This window comes from Schistocerca cancellata, chromosome 3 (assembly GCF_023864275.1).
Source record: "Schistocerca cancellata isolate TAMUIC-IGC-003103 chromosome 3, iqSchCanc2.1, whole genome shotgun sequence".
Lineage (NCBI taxonomy): Eukaryota > Metazoa > Arthropoda > Insecta > Orthoptera > Acrididae > Schistocerca > Schistocerca cancellata.
This window is the reverse complement of record NC_064628.1, coordinates 879,251,968-879,274,981: the sequence shown is the minus strand read 5'-3', so window position 1 is coordinate 879,274,981 and position 23,014 is coordinate 879,251,968.

Sequence of the window (23,014 nt, the reverse complement as noted above, 5' to 3'; positions counted from 1 at the left end):
AAAGTTAACCACCTGAGCGGACACTGATGGAGTCTGGTAGGGTGTTAAAAGCATAACTCATGGAAACGGTATGTTGGGAGTTGTAGGAAATGGTGGTGAGCCCATCCCTCCGTAAATCATGCCAGGCAGGCCCACAGCCATACAGGGCAGACAGAACAGCCTGTTGTCGAGACAAGTCTCCAGCAGAACAATGCTGCTATACCTGCATTGGCGCCAGCCAAGGGCTGGGCTGGGGGCCATGGACTGAAGGAGTCATAAACCAGGCCTTGTGTGCAGAGCCACAATAAAAAATTCACAAGTTTTTGTGTTGATTGATACTGCAAAGAGGCCTGAGATCCACTTCCATCGGCTGCCTCAGTTGTATAAGAAACTCCGGCGTTTGAGAAACGGTTAGAGATAGAATCTTTATTACACCTCGTAGCTAGGACTAACAAGCTCCAATGAACAGGTTATTCAGATAAAGATCAATAAGATTGTATCTGTTTGTTTGTTGCCATGGGAAGTGACGCGACTTCGGAGAAAAACATCTTCTCCCTCTGCGAAAGCTTAAAAAAGCCAGTAATTGGCCGTTTCCTTTTTTTCCAGAGACACGGGTTTCGTAACTCTTGCCCTTGTTCGGCATGAGTTTGTGCTGTCGTGTGGGACGGGGGATTTAGCGCCTCTAAAGCCCTATGATTGGCTCTATATGGCGTGAAGGCGGTATCGTTCGTGTACTTTGCAGCAAAACGGATCTTTTTTCTGAAGAGGTGCAAAGCTCTCAGACGCTGGACTTTGGTCTGGTAAGAAGACATCTGGTCGATGCTCTGGCATGTGTGGTTGGTCCTTGGGACCTGTCCTGAGACTGACTTCACTTCCGAGTAGTTTGGACTGGGGGGCCTGAGGTGAAGTTCTTACTGTACCTACAGTGTGACTTCAAACGTCTCGGACTACTCGTTTGCTGAGGGCACACATACTCGTTTTTGGTTTACCAGTCTTGACGTTTGGTATCCTTGTGTGCTTCGTCGTATAAGTGATCCAAATTGGTCTTTGGTACGACCCGCGAACGGGTGTGTCACACACTGTAATCTACTGTGATTTCAGGACTCTGGTAGAGAGTAAATTGCGATCCGTCTGCCTGATCGCTAGACCATGAGATTTTGCATTTCTTTCCGTAGCCGAGATCGATTGAGAGGTGCCGCCTTACGTCTCGCCTCCACTGCACACATCTCGCCAGCTTGCAAGTTACATTGCCGCACGAAGCAAACAGAGTAACGTACTGCTGCTTCGGCATTGTCAGGGGGTACACATCTCAATCGCCACTTGCTCTCAGCTGCACCTATATAGAGTAATTTCTGTAGGTTGAACAATCTGCTCAGCGTCAGATCAATTCAGGTTAAGTTATCCACATTTTTGGTGCCAGAGTACTTGACTCACTTCTACCACCCAGGATTCTTATTCATTGTGGTCTTAAACCACCTGTTAGTTGTTTATAGTATTCAATCATAACTTGTTTAGCATAATTTATATCTGTCTTTGTTTTGGAAAATAAATGTTGTCATCATCATCATCATTTAAGACTGATTATGCCTTTCAGCGTTCAGTCTGGACCATAGCCCCCCTTATACAGTTCCTCCATGATTCCCTATTCAGTGCTAACATTGGTGCCTCTTCTGATGTTAAACCTATTACTTCAAAATCATTCTTAACCGAATCCAGGTACCTTCTCCTCAGTCTGCCCCGACTCCTCCTACCCTCTACTGCTGAATCCATGAGTCTCTTGGGTAACCTTGCTTCTCCCATGCGTGTAACATGACCCCACCATCTAAGCCTGTTCGCCCTGACTGCTATAACTATAGAGTTCATTCCCAGTTTTTCTTTGATTTCCTCATTGTGGACACCCTCCTGCCATTGTTCCCATCTACTAGTACCTGCAATCATCCTAGCTACTTTCATATCCGTAACCTCAACCTTGTTGATAAGGTAACCTGAATCCACCCAGCTTTCGATCCCATACAACAAAGTTGGTCGAACGATTGAACGGTGCACAGATAACTTAATCTTGGTACTGACTTCCTTCTTGCAGAAGAGAGTAGATCGTAGCTGAGCGCTCACTGCATTAGCTCTGCTACACCTCGCTTCCAGTTCTTTCACTATGTTGCCATCCTGTGAGAATATGCATCCTAAGTACTTGAAACCGTCCACCTGTTCTAACTTTGTGCCTCCTATTTGGCACTCAATCCGTTTATATTGTCACTGACGTTTATGTTGTCAGTAAACTAAATTTTGCATACATTCTCAATCATTGTATATAACATCCCCACAAGGTTAACTTTCAACTGGCCATGTGTTATACAAACAACTCTAAAACAATATGGTACCTAATTCGCCATAAAGTTCTGAACCAGAAGAATTAACAATTTTACTTACACAAGTAGACCGCGAAATATTAACAAAGGCTGCACAAAACATAGCCTCATGCCTGACACCAAGAAAAACGGTATAAATTGGCGGAAACAATTTATGACACTCTAGTATGCATACCTTCCAGTAATTACAAAATCAGTCAGTAGACGAAATAAATGATATGTTTCTAGGTGCACTACCATACGGGTACCACATTCTACCCTACAGATGTGTGAAAAGCTGTTTGAGAGTGAATGTGCCAACAATTCTTGTTCCAAAGTCTTCAGTCGTTCCACTGCCAAAACATTGCTTGGCAGCTGCATGAATGTGGTTAAGTATCTCCTCACCTGTTCCTCACTTGGCTGATACAGACAACGTGCTCAGGATTTGTTAATTACTGTCTTGAATTTTATGAGGTAATCTAGAGGAAAAGCTACTCCCCACTAGTGCAATACCGGCTGCAAGGTTTCCGGCTGATGAGACATTTCAGGCGGAACACACTGGTAATTGTGCCTAGGGTTCCTGGATGTGATTGACAAAACTACGAAACATTGCCTGTCGAATGAATTTGCTGAGCTGAAGTCTGAGGGAGAACACAATACAATGCTTAGTAAACTTCAAAAATTATTTTTGTGAATGGTAGTTACAACTTTCGATAATTTATTTGCCTTAAAATTTTTGTAAAAGTCGTTGCATAATGGAAACTTCAGATTACAACAACTAGGTAATTCTGATTTTACCATATCGACATCAGTTGTTCATACAGTCTGACGACAAATGAATCACGTGATAGAGGATTCTTTCCACGTAGGCATTGGTGCGTGGAACCGTCACTATCCTTTTGATAATTTTTTTACGTTAAGTGTGTAAGCGTTCAGAGACATTTTCCACGAAAACGACACTGTCGACGTGGAACCTTCAGTTGGTTTTTCCAAACACAGCAATTGAATACATGCTCCCTCGGGCATGGTTGTGTACGTTGTCCATAGCGTAAGTTAGTTTAAGTTAGATTAAGTTGTGTGTAGGCTTAAGGACCGTTGATCTCAGCAGTTTGGTCCCATAAAAATTGAAGACATGAAGTCCCAAAATGAGACCGTGATCATATTGTGGCACTTTATTTTACAGGTCTATCTTCATCACACAAACTTGTACACTTCGCTATTACCGGTTTCGACTACTGCCATCTTCAGATCTGTTAGAAACAAAAGCAGTGGTGCAACCAACTAGTTCAATTAGCTGAAGCTGAATCTATAACATTCTTGGTGATACATGATAAAAATAAAAGTATTTACTTGATTATCAGCCATGCATCATAGCCATACATACCATTAAATATTCTGATGTAAGTATCAACGTCAAATTATACATGTAGGTACATAGTATATGCTGGTGATGAGCTGGATGCGATAGGTATTTATACAAATAACTAAGGCCAGCAGAGAGCACTGTGCTTAGGGTACTTGAGTGACCAGAATCGCAGATTTGATAGTAAATATGCAGTACGCGCAGTCATCAATTAAAATTACTTCACTTGGCAAAATGATCACGTGACAATACACTACGCACTGACATAGAATATGTGGAATTAGATATATACGTAAAATCCACATAAAACGTGTAAATAGTAATAATGCGAGCTAGTCTGTCCTGCGAGGAGCTTGCTGCTATTACTATTTCCACGTTTTACGTGGATTTTAAGTATGGATCTAATATTAATTAATGGCTACGTATACTGCATTTTAACTATTAAATGTGCGATAGTGGTTACCGAAGTAACTTAGGTACTGGGCCCTCTGCTGGCCTCAGTTATTTGTACAAATACAGGTCGGAACCAACTCATCACCAGCATGTACTATGTACCCACATATATAATCTAACTTTGACACCTACATCAGAAAATGTTAGGGTATGTATGGCTGGTATACATGGCTGTTAGTCATGTACATATCTTTATTTTTCTTATGTATCACCAGGCCTGTTATAGAGTTAACTTCTAGTTGGTTATACAACTATTTCTGTGTGTAGCAGATCTGAAGATGGCAATAGCTGAAACCGGTAATAGTGAAGTGGATAAGTTTGTGTAATCGAGACGCCCCTAGAAAGTAAAGCGCCAAATGCAACACACTCCAAGTGGCAACAGCGCTCCAAATGTTTATTGACTTGATTTTCCAAGCAATAAATAAATTAGTAATTTGAATGCAATTCTAGAAATTACAGGCCGCCGATACATCTTCAGAAACACCGATTACGGGACTGAAATATGAGACCGCCGGCAACACAGACTGTGACCAGGAACTTTAAGAAGAGATGTGGCTGTGTGCACACATTCTGTTGTGACGTTAGGCGCAGATGCGAACAGACGCGCTGGTGTTTTGACAACCAGAAGGACAGGTCGACCAGGCCAGGTAGAACCCAGTAGCCTCAAGAACTTTGCGGTGATATCAGTAGATGGTGGCACCGCCTGAGCCTTGGTGCTGGACGGATACACTCAGTACGAGAATTACCGAGACCAAAGGTCACAAAATACACTCCTGGAAATGGAAAAAAGAACACATTGACACCGGTGTGTCAGACTCACCATACTTGCTCCGGACACTGCGAGAGGGCTGTACAAGCAATGATCACACGCACGGCACAGCAGACACACCAGGAAACGCGGTGTTGGCCGTCGAATGGCGCTAGCTGCGCAGCATTTGTGCACCGCCGCCGTCAGTGTCAGCCAGTTTGCCGTGGCATACGGAGCTCCATCGCAGTCTTTAACACTGGTAGCATGCCGCGACAGCGTGGACGTGAACCGTATGTGCAGTTGACAGACTTTGAGCGACGGCGTATAGTGGGCATGCGGGAGGCCGGGTGGACGTACCGCCGAATTGCTCAACACGTGGGGCGTGAGGTCTCCACAGTACATCGATGTTGTCGCCAGTGGTCGGCGGAAGGTGCACGTGCCCGTCGACCTGGGACCGGACCGCGGCGACGCACGGATGCACGCCAAGTCCGTAGGATCCTACGCAGTGCCGTAGGGGACCGCACCGCCACTTCCCAGCAAATTAGGGACACTGTTGCTCCTGGGGTATCGGCGAGGACCATTCGCAACCGTCTCCATGAAGCTGGGCTACGGTCCCGCACACCGTTAGGCCGTCTTCCGCTCACGCCCCAACATCGTGCAGCCCGCCTCCAGCGGTGTCACGACAGGCGTGAATGGAGGGACGAATGGAGACGTGTCGTCTTCAGCGATGAGAGTCGCTTCTGCCTTGGTGCCAATGATGGTCGTATGCGTGTTTGGCGCCGTGCAGGTGAGCGCCACAATCAGGACTGCATACGACCGAGGCACACAGGGCCAACACCCGGCATCATGGTGTGGGGAGCGATCTCCTACACTGGCTGTACACCACTGGTGATCGTCGAGGGGACACTGAATAGTGCACGGTACATCAAAACCGTAATCGAACCCATCGTTCTACCATTCCTAGACCGGCAAGGGAACTTGCTGTTCCAACAGGACAATGCACGTCCGCATGTATCCCGTGCCACCCAACGTGCTCTAGAAGGTGTAAGTCAACTACCCTAGCCAGCAAGATCTCCGGATCTGTCCCGCATTGAGCATGTTTGGGACTGGATGAAGCGTCGTCTCACGCGGTCTGCACGTCCAGCACGAACGCTGGTCCAACTGAGGCGGCAGGTGGAAATGGCATGGCAAGCCGTTCCACAGGACTACATCCAGCATCTCTACGATCGTCTCCATGGGAGAATAGCAGCCTGCATTGCTGCGAAAGGTGGATATACACTGTACTAGTGCCGACATTGGGTATGTTCTGTTGCCTGTGTCTATGTGCCTGTGGTTCTGTCAGTGTGATCATGTGATGTATCTGACCCCAGGAATGTGTCAATAAAGTTTCCCCTTCCTGGGACAATAAATTCACGGTGTTCTTATTTCAATTTCCAGGAGTGTACATGCTCTGGCCACGTGGTCGGGTTAACGCAACTGTCGACGTGAAACATGCAGCGCTAGCCACCCTAGCTTAATTAGCGTGTACAGAACAAATATCAAAGAAGACTTAACCCGATAAAACCTCAAACCAACTAGTCACAGAGAAGCCAGTATCATGGTAAGAAAGACAAAATTAAGACGAGTGCACAGGCGAAAACGCACCCTTAAACCGAAGTTTAGTTTTTATTTCTTGTTAAATGGTTTATGCATGAAATTAACTTCAAAAATTAATATTTCGACAACGCCTTAAACCATTTTCACAAAAAAATAGTCCACAGATAGGTCTTATTCAACAGTATCGTCCTATCACAGATTTTTCAACATTTTCAACATTTTCTGTTTCGAATTACAGGCCACGATGTGCATTCGATGTGTAAAAACGAGAATTCTTACATAAATAATAAATGAAACACTAAATGTGGTGGCTGCTTTACGAAGTAGACACAGATGGGAAAGTACTAACATTGTTAGTTTTAATTCTTTATATTTGTAACAGAACAACATAACGTAGTGTTTACCTGGCTAAAATTATTATTTGTGAACAAACTATTTAAACTAAGAACAGCAATAGAAAGCCGAGGAAATTTGCATGCAAAGTCATATGTGGTACATTTGCATAGAATTAAATTTATAGGTTTTTAGAGTGTTTATGAAGTCGCAAGTGTTTGCGCATGACTCACAACATAACAAGGGGTCTTATGGCGTCAGCAATCTAGGCTCATGGCCTTACGCTTCGCATTCATTCAGCAGTCGCGTTTGAGATCTGGAACAGTAAGTAGGTACGAGCAGTAGAGGGACCTCTCGAAGGTGTTGTGCTGAGCCACGAACTTGTGATATTCACATTTGTCGATAGCTGATAGTCTGAAATATTTTCAGCTTGGGGACTTTGAATATTTCGCATCAGGTGAACTAGTCTTGAAACATCCCCTTAGAAAAATTATACAAGACTGTGCTTAAACTGACACACAATATTTTTAGCGCAACGCAATCTGACTTTCAAAACTCCCTACAAAAGAATGGCCCTGACTAACATTAACCTATACCTTTCACAAATGACTTACCTCACAAAAATCTTCGTTACTCAAGCTACCGCAATACAGCGAGCGCCACTACTGCCAGCTAAATAACAGATTCAAACTACTGAAGGCACTAACTACTGATGGGCATAGTTAGCAAATGAAAGATTTTAATAGAGAACAAACAATGTATTTACCTTAATAGTGTTCAAAAGTCATAATGTATATAGCAGTTCATGATATCCAGTATTACAAATTTCAAAACTCCGCCATCTCTCTCCCCACATCCACCACTGCTGGCGGCTCACCTCCAACTGCGCAACGCTACGCACTGTTAACATCCAGCTGCCCAACACTACAATGGCAGACAACAATGCAAACTAGCCACAGACTGCACACAGCACAGCCAGTGATTTTTCATACAGAGCGCTACGTGGCGTTACCAATAAGAAAACCTAAACAGCCTACTTACAGTCTGAACTGCAAAAGCTTTATAGCAATTAGTTGTGTGAGTGATGTGCACTTGGGAGTTAGTTACTTCACTGTTCTAGAATTTTAAATTTAAACTTGCCATAAGAGAATTTCGATTATTATTCGGAAGGGGATGTGAACTTGAGATACTATTTCACGTCATTTAAAATCTCACTCAGGTATCAATTAACGCATTGTTAAATCATTATAAACTTGTTACAAGTGGTATAGCATACTGAAATAAACACAGATTTCTTAAAATTTAAAATTTTGTGGGCAATGAACACTATTTTTCACCACAATTTTCTGTCTACATTTGTTGAACTTTATGAGTTTCCTTAGAGTTGATGGACAAATCCATTGGTTGGCTCCTACACCGTAGCACAGCCAACACTTAAAAATTCACATGCGTATTCAGAGGGCCTATAAATACTAAGTTGTTTGTTTAGAATTTGAAGACCTTGGGGTTAATAACGATGAATGTCCATTTTTTTGTGATTGTGGGATTATGATGCTACGTTGTAGAGGTCTGTGTGTAGTTTCTGTTAAGGTATTCATTGGCGCTAAACATACTGTGTCCTGTATTATTCGCGAATAAAAAACATGTGAAAACGGGAAACCGATGAGAGTCCTCGAGTTTGATGCATACGGCTTTCTTTCCGTAGAATATAATGTTTTTGCGCGTGGATTGGTGTGACTGGCTGGTGATTATCCTTTGTTTCATTATTGCATTCAATGAAAGGTCTGTTGATCTAATCATTGTAAGTAAAGCTGTTTTACTGTTGTCTTTAGTCACAACGTGTGAAGATTGCTGTAAAAATGGATGAAGATACATGTTCAAAACCAATTCAGAATACTAAGCAGAGGCGAAAGCACGGTAAATCATCGGAGGTAAAGAAAAAAAAAATGGCACAGACGCATGAAGCAGGTGAGGCCTGTAGAAGCGCCAAATTAAAATGTTTTGAAGGTGTGAATGAAATTGATAGATGTGTTATCATAAAACCTGATCGGGATGCGTAGATGCTATAATTAGGTGGTTTGGTTGGCATGAAACAGAGAAGGCCTCCTCGAAAGAGTCCTAGCGAAGTTGTTCTTCACGATCATACATACCCATACAAAGTAAGACTGAAAAAAGATACTGCTATTAGGGAAATTCCTGTTTGTTATTTAGCTTTCATGGCACTTCGTGTGATATCACCTAGAACTTTGCAGACCATCTAGGAACATTTAAAAGAATGTGGCAGAGATCAAAATCGGCCTCATGCTTTGTGCGATGACACATCGAATACTATTCACGAGCACATTCAGCCACTATACGGCCGACAATCGCACTATTATTTTAATAAGGCACCTAAAACTTACCTTGCAGAAGCTCCATAAGATGTACATGGATAAACACCTCGACAATCTGATGTCTTATGACACGTATTTACGAATTTTCACTGCGGAATACAATATTTCATTTGGGTATTCTCAACAGATGCATGTAGACAATGTGATATCATGAAAGCGCAAGAGATTTAATTATAAGGAGAACTGGCTTGTTTACAAAAATGTTCGAATAATCCTGGCCTTAACAACTGACTAGGAATTTGAAAAGTCTGAAAGCAGAGAAGAAATGTTATATAAGGAGAGCCCAACGTTTTATTATAAGAAACGTCTCTGCATGCAACAGTGTGCTAAAAGCAAAGACCAAAAAGCTATTTCCATGTATTTTCAAAATAATATGCAAGCCCCAAATACAGCAAATAACACGATGTACTAAAATGGTTCAAATGGCTCTGAGCACTATGGGACTCAACATCTTAGGTCATAAGTCCCCTAGAACTTAGAACTACTTAAACCTAACTAACCTAAGGACATCACACACACCCATGCCCGAGGCAGGATTCGAACCTGCGACCGTAGCAGTCCCGCGGTTCCGGACTGCAGCGCCAGAACCGCTAGACCACCGCGGCCGGCCACGATGTACTACAAACGTCAGCTGACAGTACATTATTTTGTTTAACATCCATGTCTTAGCATCGGAGAGTCAGTATTTTATTGTTATGATGAAATGTTGAAAAACGTCGCAGATGGAGTTGTATCGACGCTTCAACATTTTATATATCTCATTCTCTGATGTAAAACAACCGTACATATTCTGTGATTCATGTGCTAGACAAAATAAGAACTTTACTGTTTTTAGATACATGCATTATACTGTGACGGTTGGCCAGCGCCTTGAATGGGTTACGATGGAATTTCCAGAAAGACAGCACTAATACCTCGAGTGTGACAGGAATATGAGGTTAATATCACGAACTGCACACACAAAGGTTCCGTATGACTGGTACGACCAAGTTCATTTCATGTTGTGGAATGCGATCAGTAAGATTTTTCTACAGTGGACATAATTCTTTTTATCTAACGGATTTTACAAAAGGAAATTACATATACCTTCTAGACCGCTCAGTGAAGTAAAAGCAGAGAATAGGCAGCCACGCATTATTTCACTAACGTCGGGAAGCTTGAACGGTTTGTGGGATACAGCGCTAGTCACAGAATTCCATAATGAGAGTTCATCAATTCTCCAAGTACAAAAGTTTTGCTACCGGGACCAGGCTACCGGACAAATTCACCCATTCCGCTCCTAAAATGGACAGATTTGCAGTTATAACTACGGAATACTTCATAGACTTGCAGTAACTACTACTACTACTACTACTACTACTACTAATGTGATAGTAAACTCTACAAACTTTCTTGGTGATGGTTTTTAGGGACTGTCCGCACTTCTAACAACAGAGGAATAATAGGCTTTTATAAAAAGATTGAGTTCTAAGAGTGAACATGAGACTTAAATTGTGGTGTTATGCGTAAGAGTTAAATTAAGATACTTGCGTTTTATAGAGGTACGATCTCAATGGTGTTAACTGGCGTAAAATGAAAGTTACGTGTAAACGATTAAGGTACATTCATCGTTCTTCTCGCTTTTGTTTGGTCGTTGACATCTCATTTTTCCATTGTCATGGATCAGACATATCCGAAACTTTACCACTACATTTTTAGGACCCTGAGGTTTGCTTACTGCTAATATTGGCATCCTGTTACGTCAGTCATGAGTAATAACGTATTTCAAACTTTAAAAATCAAATAGGTCGCTAATATTAAGACGTGACATTCATCGTTATCCCTCACAGGTCTTCGCTTGTTATTGGTGATGATACACATAGCGGCTCATGGGCTAAAACGGGCGCTGAATACCTGCTGTGGTGCGCCCATACAAACACCTCCATCGTCATGAGCTAGAAGTTGACTGAACAGTTATTTTGTGGAATCAACAAAGAGAGCCACAGGCTACCGCTTCTCTCGTAATTTATCCATCATATCGTATATGTTGGTTTCGTCCGGCATTGGCTTCCCAATTTTTTTTATGCATTTCATCGCATATGTGGGCTTGGTCTGTTGTCACTTGGCAAGATAGCCAAGTCACTATGCGAGGATGCCGAAATGCACACTATAAGCTCACGCAGGCTGGCGTGAGATCTGGAACAGGTCAGAGAAATAAGACTAGCCAAACTAGAGTAACTGGTAGAATACTTTAATCCACAATTGGTGAACATCGCTCTTGTTGATACATTATATAATCTCAATATAAACTGGTCATGGCGCCTTGCTAGGTCGTAGCAAATGACGTAGCTGAAGGCTATGCTAACTATCGTCTCGGCAAATGAGAGCGTAGTTGTCAGTGTAGCATCGCTAGCAAAGTCGTCTGTACAACTGGGGCGAGTGCTAGGCCGTCTCTCTAGACCTGCCGTGTGGCGGCGCTCGGTCTGCAATCACTGACAGTGGCGACACGCAGGTCCGACGTATACTAGCGGACCGCGGCCGATTTAAAGGCTACCACCTAGCAAGTGTGGTGTCTGTCGGTGACACCACATGGTCTATGACAGTTCACAGTGGGCTGACTGTGCTGGAAGTGCAGCACTGCATGTGAAGCCAGCGATCTGCGAGAAACGTGTAGGATTAGCCAGCTGCGTCAGCACATGGCGACTGCCCGAGCACCGACTAGCGAGCCGGGAGCTGAGGCCGGCGCCGCTGCCGCGTCGTGCGCCACCACTCATCACGCCACACATCAGCAGCACACGACGAACAGCCGATGGTAGCTGTACACAGCTTTTCCACATACACAGAGGCGTATTGAAGTCACAATCAAATTAGTAATTGGCAGCAGGCACATTATTTTGTGATTTTCAGCTCTCTTTTCAGCCACAGAGAGGGATTAGGAATGCAAAACATTGCCTGAGGACTCCGAATCCGCAGCTAGTGCGAGTGAGCCTCAGAGACCTCGGAGGGAACTAGAAATAGGCAAAATCAGGATGAGTGAACCGTCAATTAGCACGGTTCACAAACAACTCAAGTACACATGTTATTCCAAAAACGTTATCGTGGAAGTAGGGGCCAGGAGGTGCTGGTGAAATAACACACACACTGCTAAGGTTATCGTTTTGTCGTAGAAGGCTTTCTTAATAACAAATTTTTAAGTCTTGCATTAAAAAAAATTCTAAAACAATTTCGAATAGCTCTTTATGAAAAGGAGATTGCCAGGTATGACGTCAACAACTTCCCAATAGTAAGATTTTAACCTGACATATATATAAGACAACAATTAAAGAAAAATCTCTTTTCAATAGCTGGTAAATTTTCTCTATGTAAAGGATATTGCAAGGCATGACATTAACAACTTCCCAATAATAAGATTTTAAACTTGTTATATCTATAAGAGAATAATTCCTTAAAAAAACCATTAAGTAGGTAGTTTGTACTAAAGATAAAATAGTTGTCTCTCGCCAGTTAAATAACTTACATTACATTTGTCAGTTGTTACAAGATAAATGTGAATAAGCCAGCACACAAACCTTCACATTAAAGGCAGTTCCAAAAATAATTTTCCTTATCTTGGTGAGGCAGTGACACGTGTAAAGGAGCCCAAATCACAATAGGCGAGGGCCACAGCGGATCAGCACCAAAACTTGCATTACAAGCCACCACCTCCCCGAGTTACCCAAAACCAGAAGATGTAGCAAGGGCGGTGCCCGCACAGACTCCGAACCACAGAGACACGCGACACAGACCCTAAATCACCCAATCGAGGTGTGAATGAAACGGCCCGACCAAGAAGCAATTACCACATACCTGCGGACTGGCAAACGAAAACTGTGGTGGGAAGACCCCAACAAAACCACTGGTCTGGTGAAGAAACTCATACACTTAACTATAACTTGAAAAACCACTTTACATACAGTATATACAGGGTGTTTCAAAAATTACCGGTATATTTGAAACGGCAATAAAAACTAAACGAGCAGCGATAGAAATACACCGTTTGTTGCAATATGCTTGGGACAACAGTACATTTTCAGGCAGACAAACTTTCGAAATTACAGCAGTCACAATTTTCAACACCAGATGGCGCTGCGGTCTGGGAAACTCTATAGTACGATATTTTCCACATATCCACCATGCGTAGCAATAATATGGCGTAGTCTCTGAATGAAATTACCCGAAACCTTTGACAACGTGTCTGGCGGAATGGCTTCACATGCAGATGAGATGTACTGCTGCAGCTGTTCAATTGTTTCTGGATTCTGGCGGTACACCTGGTCTTTCAAGTGTCCCCACAGAAAGAAGTCACAGGGGTTCATGTCTGGCGAATAGGGAGGCCAATCCACGCCGCCTCCTGTATGTTTCGGATAGCCCAAAGCAATCACACGATCATCGAAATATTCATTCAGGAAATTAAAGACGTCGGCCGTGGTATGTGGCCGGGCACCATCTTGCATAAACCACGAGGTGTTCGCAGTGTCGTCTAAGGCAGTTTGTACCGCCACAAATTCACGAAGAATGTCCAGATATCGTGATGCAGTAATCGTTTCGGATCTGAAAAACGGGCCAATGATTCCTTTGGAAGAAATGGCGGCCCAGACCAGTACTTTTTGAGGATGCAGGGACGATGGGACTGCAACATGGGGCTTTTCGGTTCCCCATATGCGCCAGTTCTGTTTATTGACGAAGCCGTCCAGGTAAAAATAAGCTTCGTCAGTAAACCAAATGTTGCCGACATGCATATCGCCGTCATCAATCCTGTGCACTATATCGTTAGCGAATGTCTCTCGTGCAGCAACGGTAGCGGCGCTGAGGGGTTGCCGCGTTTGAATTTTGTATGGATAGAGGTGTAAACTCTGGCGCATGAGACGATACGTGGACGTTGGCGTCATTTGGACCGCAGCTGCAACACGGCGAACGGAAACCCGAGGCCGCTGTTGGATCACCTGCTGCACTAGCTGTGCGTTGCCCTATGTGGTTGCCGTAGGCGGTCGCCCTACCTTTCCAGCACGTTCATCCGTCACGTTCCCAGTCCGTTGAAATTTTTCAAATAGATCCTTTATTGTATCACTTTTCGGTCCTTTGGTTACATTAAACCTCCGTTGAAAACTTTGTCTTGTTGCAACAACACTGTGTTCTAGGCGGTGGAATTCCAACACCAGAAAAATCCTCTGTTCTAAGGAATAAACCATGTTGTCCACAGCACACTTGCACGTTGTGAACAGCACACGCTTACAGCAGAAAGACGACGTACAGAATGGCGCACCCACAGACTGCGTTGTCTTCTATATCTTTCACATCACTTGCAGCGCCATCTGTTGTTGAAAATTGTAACTACTGTAATTTCGAAAGTTTGTCCACCTGAAAATGTACTGTTGTCCCAAGCATATTGCAACAAACGGTGTATTTCTATCGCTGCTCGTTTAGTTTTTATTGCCGTTTCAAATATACCGGTCATTTTTGAAACACCCTGTATATAAAGCCAGTTTTTTCAACGGCCGATAAGAAGACATACGGTCCCACGCGCTGATCTCCTGCACCACGGCTTCTAAGCTTCATAAGCCACGCACATGCGGGTAAGGCAGACTCAGCCCCCGACAGGCAAGAGGTCGGCCAAAGCACGTGGCGAGCAGTTGACGACCCCCAACAACAGGGCCCCGCTCGCGCCTCCACCTCTCTCTGTCACCGCCCAGTACGTCCCCCTCGATCGTCACGCGACCGTACACTTGCTCCACTTCCCGCCAGAGGACGGTAGCGATCCAAACAGCGCGCCAAACCGAAAGCACCACCGCAAACACTAGACGCGAAGCGAAAGCACTCCGCCTGGCGCGCTTTTCGAAGAGCCGGACACAACTACGACTCAATGAGTTACCTACGTTAATCTTTTAGTCACTTTGAAGGCGTCTGAAAGAGATAAATCGATGAAATGAAATTTGTTACGGGTAGTTGTGTAGGAACCTTCAAATGTGGAACCGTGAGTATAGACAAGAAACCAGGGCATTTCACTTTCAAGCAAGATGAGGTAGAATAGAAGCTGCAATTAGAAGATGATGCAGTTGGGACTGAATGAAAGGGGTAAACAGCTTCAAGTGGGCAGAAGTGTGTGCTGGGAACGTTGAGATGGGGGGGACTCCAATTAATGTGGATGAAGAGACTGCGGCCAGCTGGCATAGATGTATAATAAGTTGCATGCTCCTGGAATGTGGTTGAGATTAGTAATGAGCAGGCACTAGTTCCTGTATCAGGTGCTTTGGTGGTCGAACAGTGGATCATGTATCAGAAGTGTTTGAGTGAGACGAGGCAGTGGATCTCGTATCAGATAGTTTTGTTGATAGTAGCTCTGACTAGCGCTGCAGGTAATATTTGTGTGACTGGTTTTGTGGATAGAGATGTACAAGAAGGTACAGCGACGTGGGTGAGTTGAATAATGAGCAAGCAGTGGCTATTGCACCACATGGATATGTCGTTGGTGGATGTAATGTCCTGAGTAGAGCTGCACGTGTTATTTTTACTAAAAAACGGTGATTGTTGATTTAGTACTAAGGAAATTAAGTTGTTTGTAATTAATAGTGAAATTAGACAGACTGATAGTAATTTCAGACTAAGAAATCTTTCTGAGAATGTGAAGTGGCGAATGGTCCGTGCATCAATGAGGAACATTTCACAAGTGTAAGCAAATGCCATGCAGTAAATTTGCGTGATACGTACATCTATTGTTTAAGGCAATATGTGAATGAAGAGCTGAAAATTAAGTTTATAGAGAGACTAATGTGAGTTTCTGATTAGCCCTGGAAAACTGAAAGTGAATATCATATTGTTTTCTTGTAAGTAATAGGGAAAATATTTATGAACTGAAACTGGGAGCAGAGCAGACTAATTACGATTCATAATCAGTCTAAGTAGATCAGTGCATGGGGGAGAAAGATTCACAATACACGGGTCTCCGTAGAAATAACTAAGAAAATCTGTACATCCGTAAGACTGAAATGAGTAAATTGGGAAACTGTAATTTGGTGCACCTCGGATCTAAATTGGGGCATCATCCCAGGAAAGAAATAGGACTAAGAGATGGTATAAATTATCAGGATGATGACAGAGAGGTATGTGAAGTAAAGGAATATTTGTTAAGAAAGCAGATAGTCATGGAAAAATAAAATCAATATTAGGGGTTTATTTCGTGAACATAATAAGACTAAACGTGCTGAAGAGATAGCGTGGATTTGACAGCATTAATCTACAGCAAAGAAGTCAGAATCAAAATTCAGTTTTGCCACCTCAGGGAATAAATGTGTGCTGTGATGGAGAGAACGTGAATGTGAATGACAACATTAATAAATTGACTTAGGTTAAGTGAAATCCTACCAAATACAGGCTGATGTTTTTTGTATGCAGTCAGTATTGCTTGAGGGTGATGATTCTATGGATGGAGAGATACATGGTGATATATGCTGCAGATATTGTAGTTATTTGTCGGCATACAAGAGAGCCTGTGATTGATTTTTCTGTGGGTGAAGATTTACATGGAGGTAAATGCTCCATGTAATTTGTCTGTGGACAATATGGCTTGTGGTTGATATGGCTGAAAGTAACTGTCATCAGGAAATGGTTACTGCATCAAACACTGATGTTTCTGTTGTGCAGATAATGTTCTACTGATGGAAGCTGAAGAGGATACGTTCAATATTGACTAAGAGAAGCTATGCTAATTGTATAAGTAAAACGTTTGTGACTACATTTATTTATTGATGGTAGTCAGCAGTTGAGCAACATCTGCTGGTGATAATGATGTTAAAATTTTAATCATGAGAGATTGGATGTCTCTGACGAGAGAAATCTTTACGTGAATAGTTGAGTGGATAATGCATAATGATATAATTAATAATGCAAAAGATAATGTTGAAATGGAGGAAAATTACTGTAATAAATTAACGTTGAGCAACAGATGGTTGGGCCACCAGTAAACTGAGAAGTAACTGAATGGAGTGTTAATTTTTTAGAGATTTCCATCACACAGTGATGTAGGGATGTCTGAATATACAAGCTGTATCTGCATACAGTAAGTTTGAAATGTATCTGAATTGTATCTTACTTTAATTTTTTGAGCATATGCTGTGTGTTGCGCTAGGTAAAGGTTTATATGCATGTTTAAGAATTTTGTAGATCATATTGTCGAGAATATATGTATTAAGATGTGGTTTAGAGGGATTTTGTTGGTTCTTTCTACGGAGCGGAGCGTGGAATGTCAGATCCCTTAATCGGGCAGGTAGGTTAGAGAATTTAAAAAGGGAAATGGATAGTTTAAAGTTAGATATAGTGGGAATTAGAGAAGTTCGGTGGCAGGAGGAAGAAGATTTCTGATCAGGTGAATACAGGGTAATGAATACAAAATCAATTAGAGGTTATGTGGGAGTAGGTTTCCTAATTTAAAAAAAAAGTAGAATGCGGGTAAGCAACTACAAACAGCATAGTGAACGCATTATTGTGGCCAAGATAAATATGAAGCCCACGCCTAGCACAGTAGTACAAGTTTATATGCTAACTAGCTTTGGAGATGAAGAATGGATGATGAGATAAAAGAAATTATTCAGATAGTGATGGGAAACGAAAATTTAATAGTCATGGGTTACTGGAATTCGATAGTAGGAAAAGGAAGACAGGTAAACGTAGTAGGTGAATATTGAATGGAGCTAAGGAATGAAAGAGGAAGCCGGCTGGTAGAATTTTACACAGAGCATAACTTAATCATAGCTAACACCTGGTTCGAGAATCATGACAAAAGGTTGTATACATGAAAGAGGCCTGAAGAGCCTGGAAGGTTTCAAATAGATTATATAATGGTAAGACAGAGATTTAGGAACCACAATTTTAAATTTTAAGACATCTCCCAGGGCAGACTCTGACTACAATCTATTGGTTATGAGCTGTAAACTGAAAAACTGCAAAAAGGTGGGAATTTAAGGAGATGGGACCTGGATAAACTGACAGAACCAGAGGTAGTACAGAGTTTCAGGGAGAGCATTAGGGAAGGATTGACAAGAATAGGGGAAAGAAATATAGTAGAAGAATAATGGGTTATTTTGAGAGATGAAATAGTGAAGGTAGCAGAGGATCAAGTCAGTAAAAAAACGAGGGCTAGTACAAGTCCTTGGGTAACAGAAGAAATATTAAATTTAATTGGTGAAAGGAGAAAAATGCAGTAAATGAAGCAGGCAAAAAGGAATACAAACGTCTCAAAAATGAGATCGACAGGAAGTGCAAAACAGCTAAGCAGGGATGGCTAGAGGACAAATGTAAGGATTTAGAGACATATATCACTAGGGGTAAGATACACTCCTTGAAATGGAAAAAGAATACATTGTCACCGGTGTGTCAGACCCACCATACTTGCTCCGGACACTGCGAGAGGGCTGTACAAGCAATGATCACACGCACGGCACAGCGGACACACCAGGAACCGCGGTGTTGGCCGTCGAATGGCGCTAGCTGCGCAGCATTTGTGCACCGCCGCCGTCAGTGTCAGCCAGTTTTCCGTGGCATACGGAGCTCCATCGCAGTCTTTAACACTGGTAGCATGCCGCGACAGCGTGGACGTGAACCGTATGTGCAGTTGACGGACTTTGAGCGAGGGTGTATAGTGGGCATGCGGGAGGCCGGGTGGACGTACCGCCGAATTGCTCAACACGTGGGGCGTGAGGTCTCCACAGTACATCGATGTCGTCGCCAGTGGTCGGCGGAAGGTGCACGTGCCCGTCGACTTGGGACCGGACCGCAGCGACGCACGGATGCACGCCAAGACCGTAGGATCCTACACAGTGCCGTAGGGGACCGCACCGCCACTTCCCAGCAAATTAGGGACACTGTTGCTCCTGGGGTATCGGCGAGGACCATTCGCAACCGTCTCCATGAAGCTGGGCTACGGTCCCGCACACCGTTAGGCCGTCTTCCGCTCACGCCCCAACATCGTGCAGCCCGCCTCCAGTGGTGTCGCGACAGGCGTGAATGGAGGGACGAATGGAGACGTGTCGTCTTCAGCGATGAGAGTCGCTTCTGCCTTGGTGCCAATGATGGTCGTATGCGTGTTTGGCGCCGTGCAGGTGAGCGCCACAATCAGGACTGCATACGACCGAGGCACACAGGGCCAATACCCGGCATCATGGTGTGGGGAGCGATCTCCTACACTGGCCGTACACCACTGGTGATCGTCGAGGGGACACTGAATAGTGCACGGTACATCCAAACCGTCATCGAACCCATCGTTCTACCATTCCTAGACCGGCAAGGGAACTTGCTGTTCCAACAGGACAATGCACGTCCGCATGTATCCCGTGCCACCCAACGTGCTCTAGAAGGTGTAAGTCAACTACCCTGGCCAGCAAGATCTCCGGATCTGTCCCCCATTGAGCACGTTTGGGACTGGATGAAGCGTCGTCTCACGCGGTCTGCACGTCCAGCACGAACGCTGGTCCAACTGAGGCGCCAGGTGGAAATGGCATGGCAAGCCGTTCCACAGGACTACATCCAGCATCTCTACGATCGTCTCCATGGGAGAATAGCAGCCTGCATTGCTGCGAAAGGTGGATATACACTGTACTAGTGCCGACATTGTGCATGCTCTGATGCCTGTGTCTATGTGCCTGTGGTTCTGTCAGTGTGATCATGTGATGTATCTGACCCCAGGAATGTGTCAATAAAGTTTCCCCTTCCTGGGACAATGAATTCACGGTGTTCTTATTTCAATTTCCAGGAGTGTAGATACTGCCTACAGGAAAATTAAAGAGACCTTTGGAGAAAAGAGAACCACTTGTTTTAATATCAAGAGCTCAGATGGAAAACCAATTCCAAGCAAAGAAGGGAAAGCAGAAAGGTGGAAGGACAATATTATGGAAATGGAAGTGAATTTAGATGGAGATTAAATGGGAGATACTGCATGAAGAGTTTGACAGAGCACTGAAAGACCTAAGTCGAAACAAGGCCACGGGAGTAGACAACATTCCAGGACAACTACTGACAGTCTTGGGAGAGCCAGGCCTGACAAAACTATACCATCTGGTGAGCAAGCTGTATGAGACAGGTGAAATACCCTCAGACTTCAGGAAGAATATAATAATTCCAATCTCAAAAGAAGGAGGTTTTGACAGATGTGGAAATTACCGAACTATCAGTTCAATAAGTCACGGCTACAAAATATTAACACGAATTCTTTACAGTCGAATGGAGAAACTGGTAGAAGCCGACCTTGGGGAAGATCAGTTTGGATTCCGTAGAAATGTTGGAATTACTGACCTTACGACTTATCTTAGAAGATAGATTAAGGAAATGCAAATCTACGTTTCTAGCATTTGTAGACTTAGAGAAAGCTTTTGACAATGTTGACTGGAATACTCTCATTCATATTCTGAAGGTGGCAGGGGTAAAATACAGGGAGCGAAACGTATTTACAATTTGTACAGAAACCAGATGGCAGTTATACAAGTCGAGGGGCATGAAAGGGAAGCGGTGATTGGGATGGGAGTGAGACAGTGTTGTAACTTATCCCCGATATTATTCAATCTGTATATTCAGCAAGCAGTAAATAAAACAAAAGAAAAATTCGGATTAGGAATTAAAATCCATGGAGAAAAAATAACAACTTTGAGGTTCTCCAATGGCATTGTAACTCCGTCAGAGACAGCAAAGGACATGGAAGAGCAGTTGAGTGGAATGGACAGTGTCTTGAAAGCAGGATATAAGATTGATATCAACAAAAGCAAAACGGCGATAATAGAATGTGGTCGAGTTAACTCGGGTGATGCTGAGAGAATTAGATTAGGAAATCAGACACTTAAAGTAGTAAAGGAGTTTTGCTATTTGGGGAGCAAAATAACTGATGATGTTCGAAGTAGGGAGGATATAAAATGGAGACTGGCAACGGCAAGGAAAGCGTTTCTGAAGAAGAGAAATTTGTTAACATCTATTATAGATTTAAGTCTCAGGAAGTCATTTCCGAAAGTATTTTTATGGAGTGGAGCCATGTATGGAAACGAAACATGGACGATAAATAGTTTGGACAAGAAGAGAATAGAAGCTTTAGAAATGTGGTGCTACAGAAGAATGCTGAAGATTAGATGGGTAGATCACGAAACTAATGAGGAGGTATTGAATAGAATTGGGGAGAAGAGAAATTTGTGGGCCAATATGACTAGCTACTGCAATTCTGGTAGCGGTTTGTTTACCCTGGCCATTGTTCGTTGTGAAAACGCCTCCCTTCCTGGATTTTCGCCGACTGTGATGTCTCGTGTACAAGACTTGGCATTGTGGAATTGACCCGAAGACACGAAGTAGACCTACTTATGTTTATAGTAATATGCCATTTACGTTGTATACTCGTTCCTGTAGAAAAGTTAGTAATGATGAAACAATACGTGTTTGGATGAAAGGTATTGGTGTACTTGCTGATAATGTAACTGTAACTGGAGATATTACTTTGTACTATAATTATTAATAAAGTGTGATATTTGACTTCTGTACCCGCTAGATGTACATCTCGAACCGGGGGCTCAAAGATGCAACAGTTTGAAAAAATTCGAAAACATAGTGCCGCACTACCTGCTGAGCGCCTAGCGAGTCTGTGACGCTACCCGCCCGACTTGGCTCGGCGCACCAAGGGTCGCGCGCTGTCAGTAAGTGGAGGGTAAAAATTGTAGAGGGAGACCAAGAGATGTAGACACTAAACAGATTCAGAAGGATGAAGGTTGCAGCAGGTACTGGGAGATGAAGAAGCTTGCACAGGATAGAGTAGCCAGGAGAGCTGCATCAAATCAGTCTCTGGACTGAAGACCACAACAACAACTTCTAAGGTTTTAGAACCAAGATTTTAATGCCACCAAAGTTACTTTCCATGAGTTTGCTGTAATATGGAGGTGCCACCTAAACAGGACCCGAACGGGCTGCCCGAGAAATAGGGCTACCCTATATAACGAGGTGTCCTGACCTTGACTGCACCCTATCACCCTACATCACTTCAGGAGAGAAGAGCCTGGAAAATTGAGTGAATTCCACAAACTTTAAATTTGATGTAGTTTCCTGAATTTAAATGCTGTGTGAAACTGATATACATGTTACTGGTGTGCAGAACTCAATAAAGAAGGTAACTGTCACATTATGAGTCATTGTCAAGTAACACAGCCCAATGAAATTTGGAACATAAATGAAAAAAAATGCTGCAATATATTACAGAAAGATACCGAGCGAAATACGCAGAGAGAAATTGCATTTTTATTCGAAGATAACAATTACAATTCAGTCCCCGTGATTCATGACATTACAAACGGCGGGACATGGTTCTTGATAGGGTGTGTGAGCACCACGATGTTGTTGTGGTAGGACGTTATATTCCTCCTTCAGCAGTGCATGTGGGAGTGCTGTAAGACGTCTCGCTAACGTATCCCACACGTGTTCAATGGAATTTAACCCTAGTACCCCTGGTTCAACGGACCCGCAGAGTGATTCAGCTTTTAATTACTATATGAAAGACTTAAAATTGTGGCCCAACTCATCAGGTATGCTCTCTTGCAGTATTCTGTAACACATTAAAGGTACCATTAGAAATCCCTATCATTAGTTTTAAGTGTCACTTACAGTTTCGTCTTTATACCACACATTCACATAACCTGGATCCGATGGACCCTGTGGTTTATGTTATAATGTTATCAGATTAGATAGGGTTGTAATCGTTTACATTTAGTTGTAATTCAGAGAAAGCATAATAGGTACACCTACACATTGTTGGCATTGCAGAAAATATGTTGTT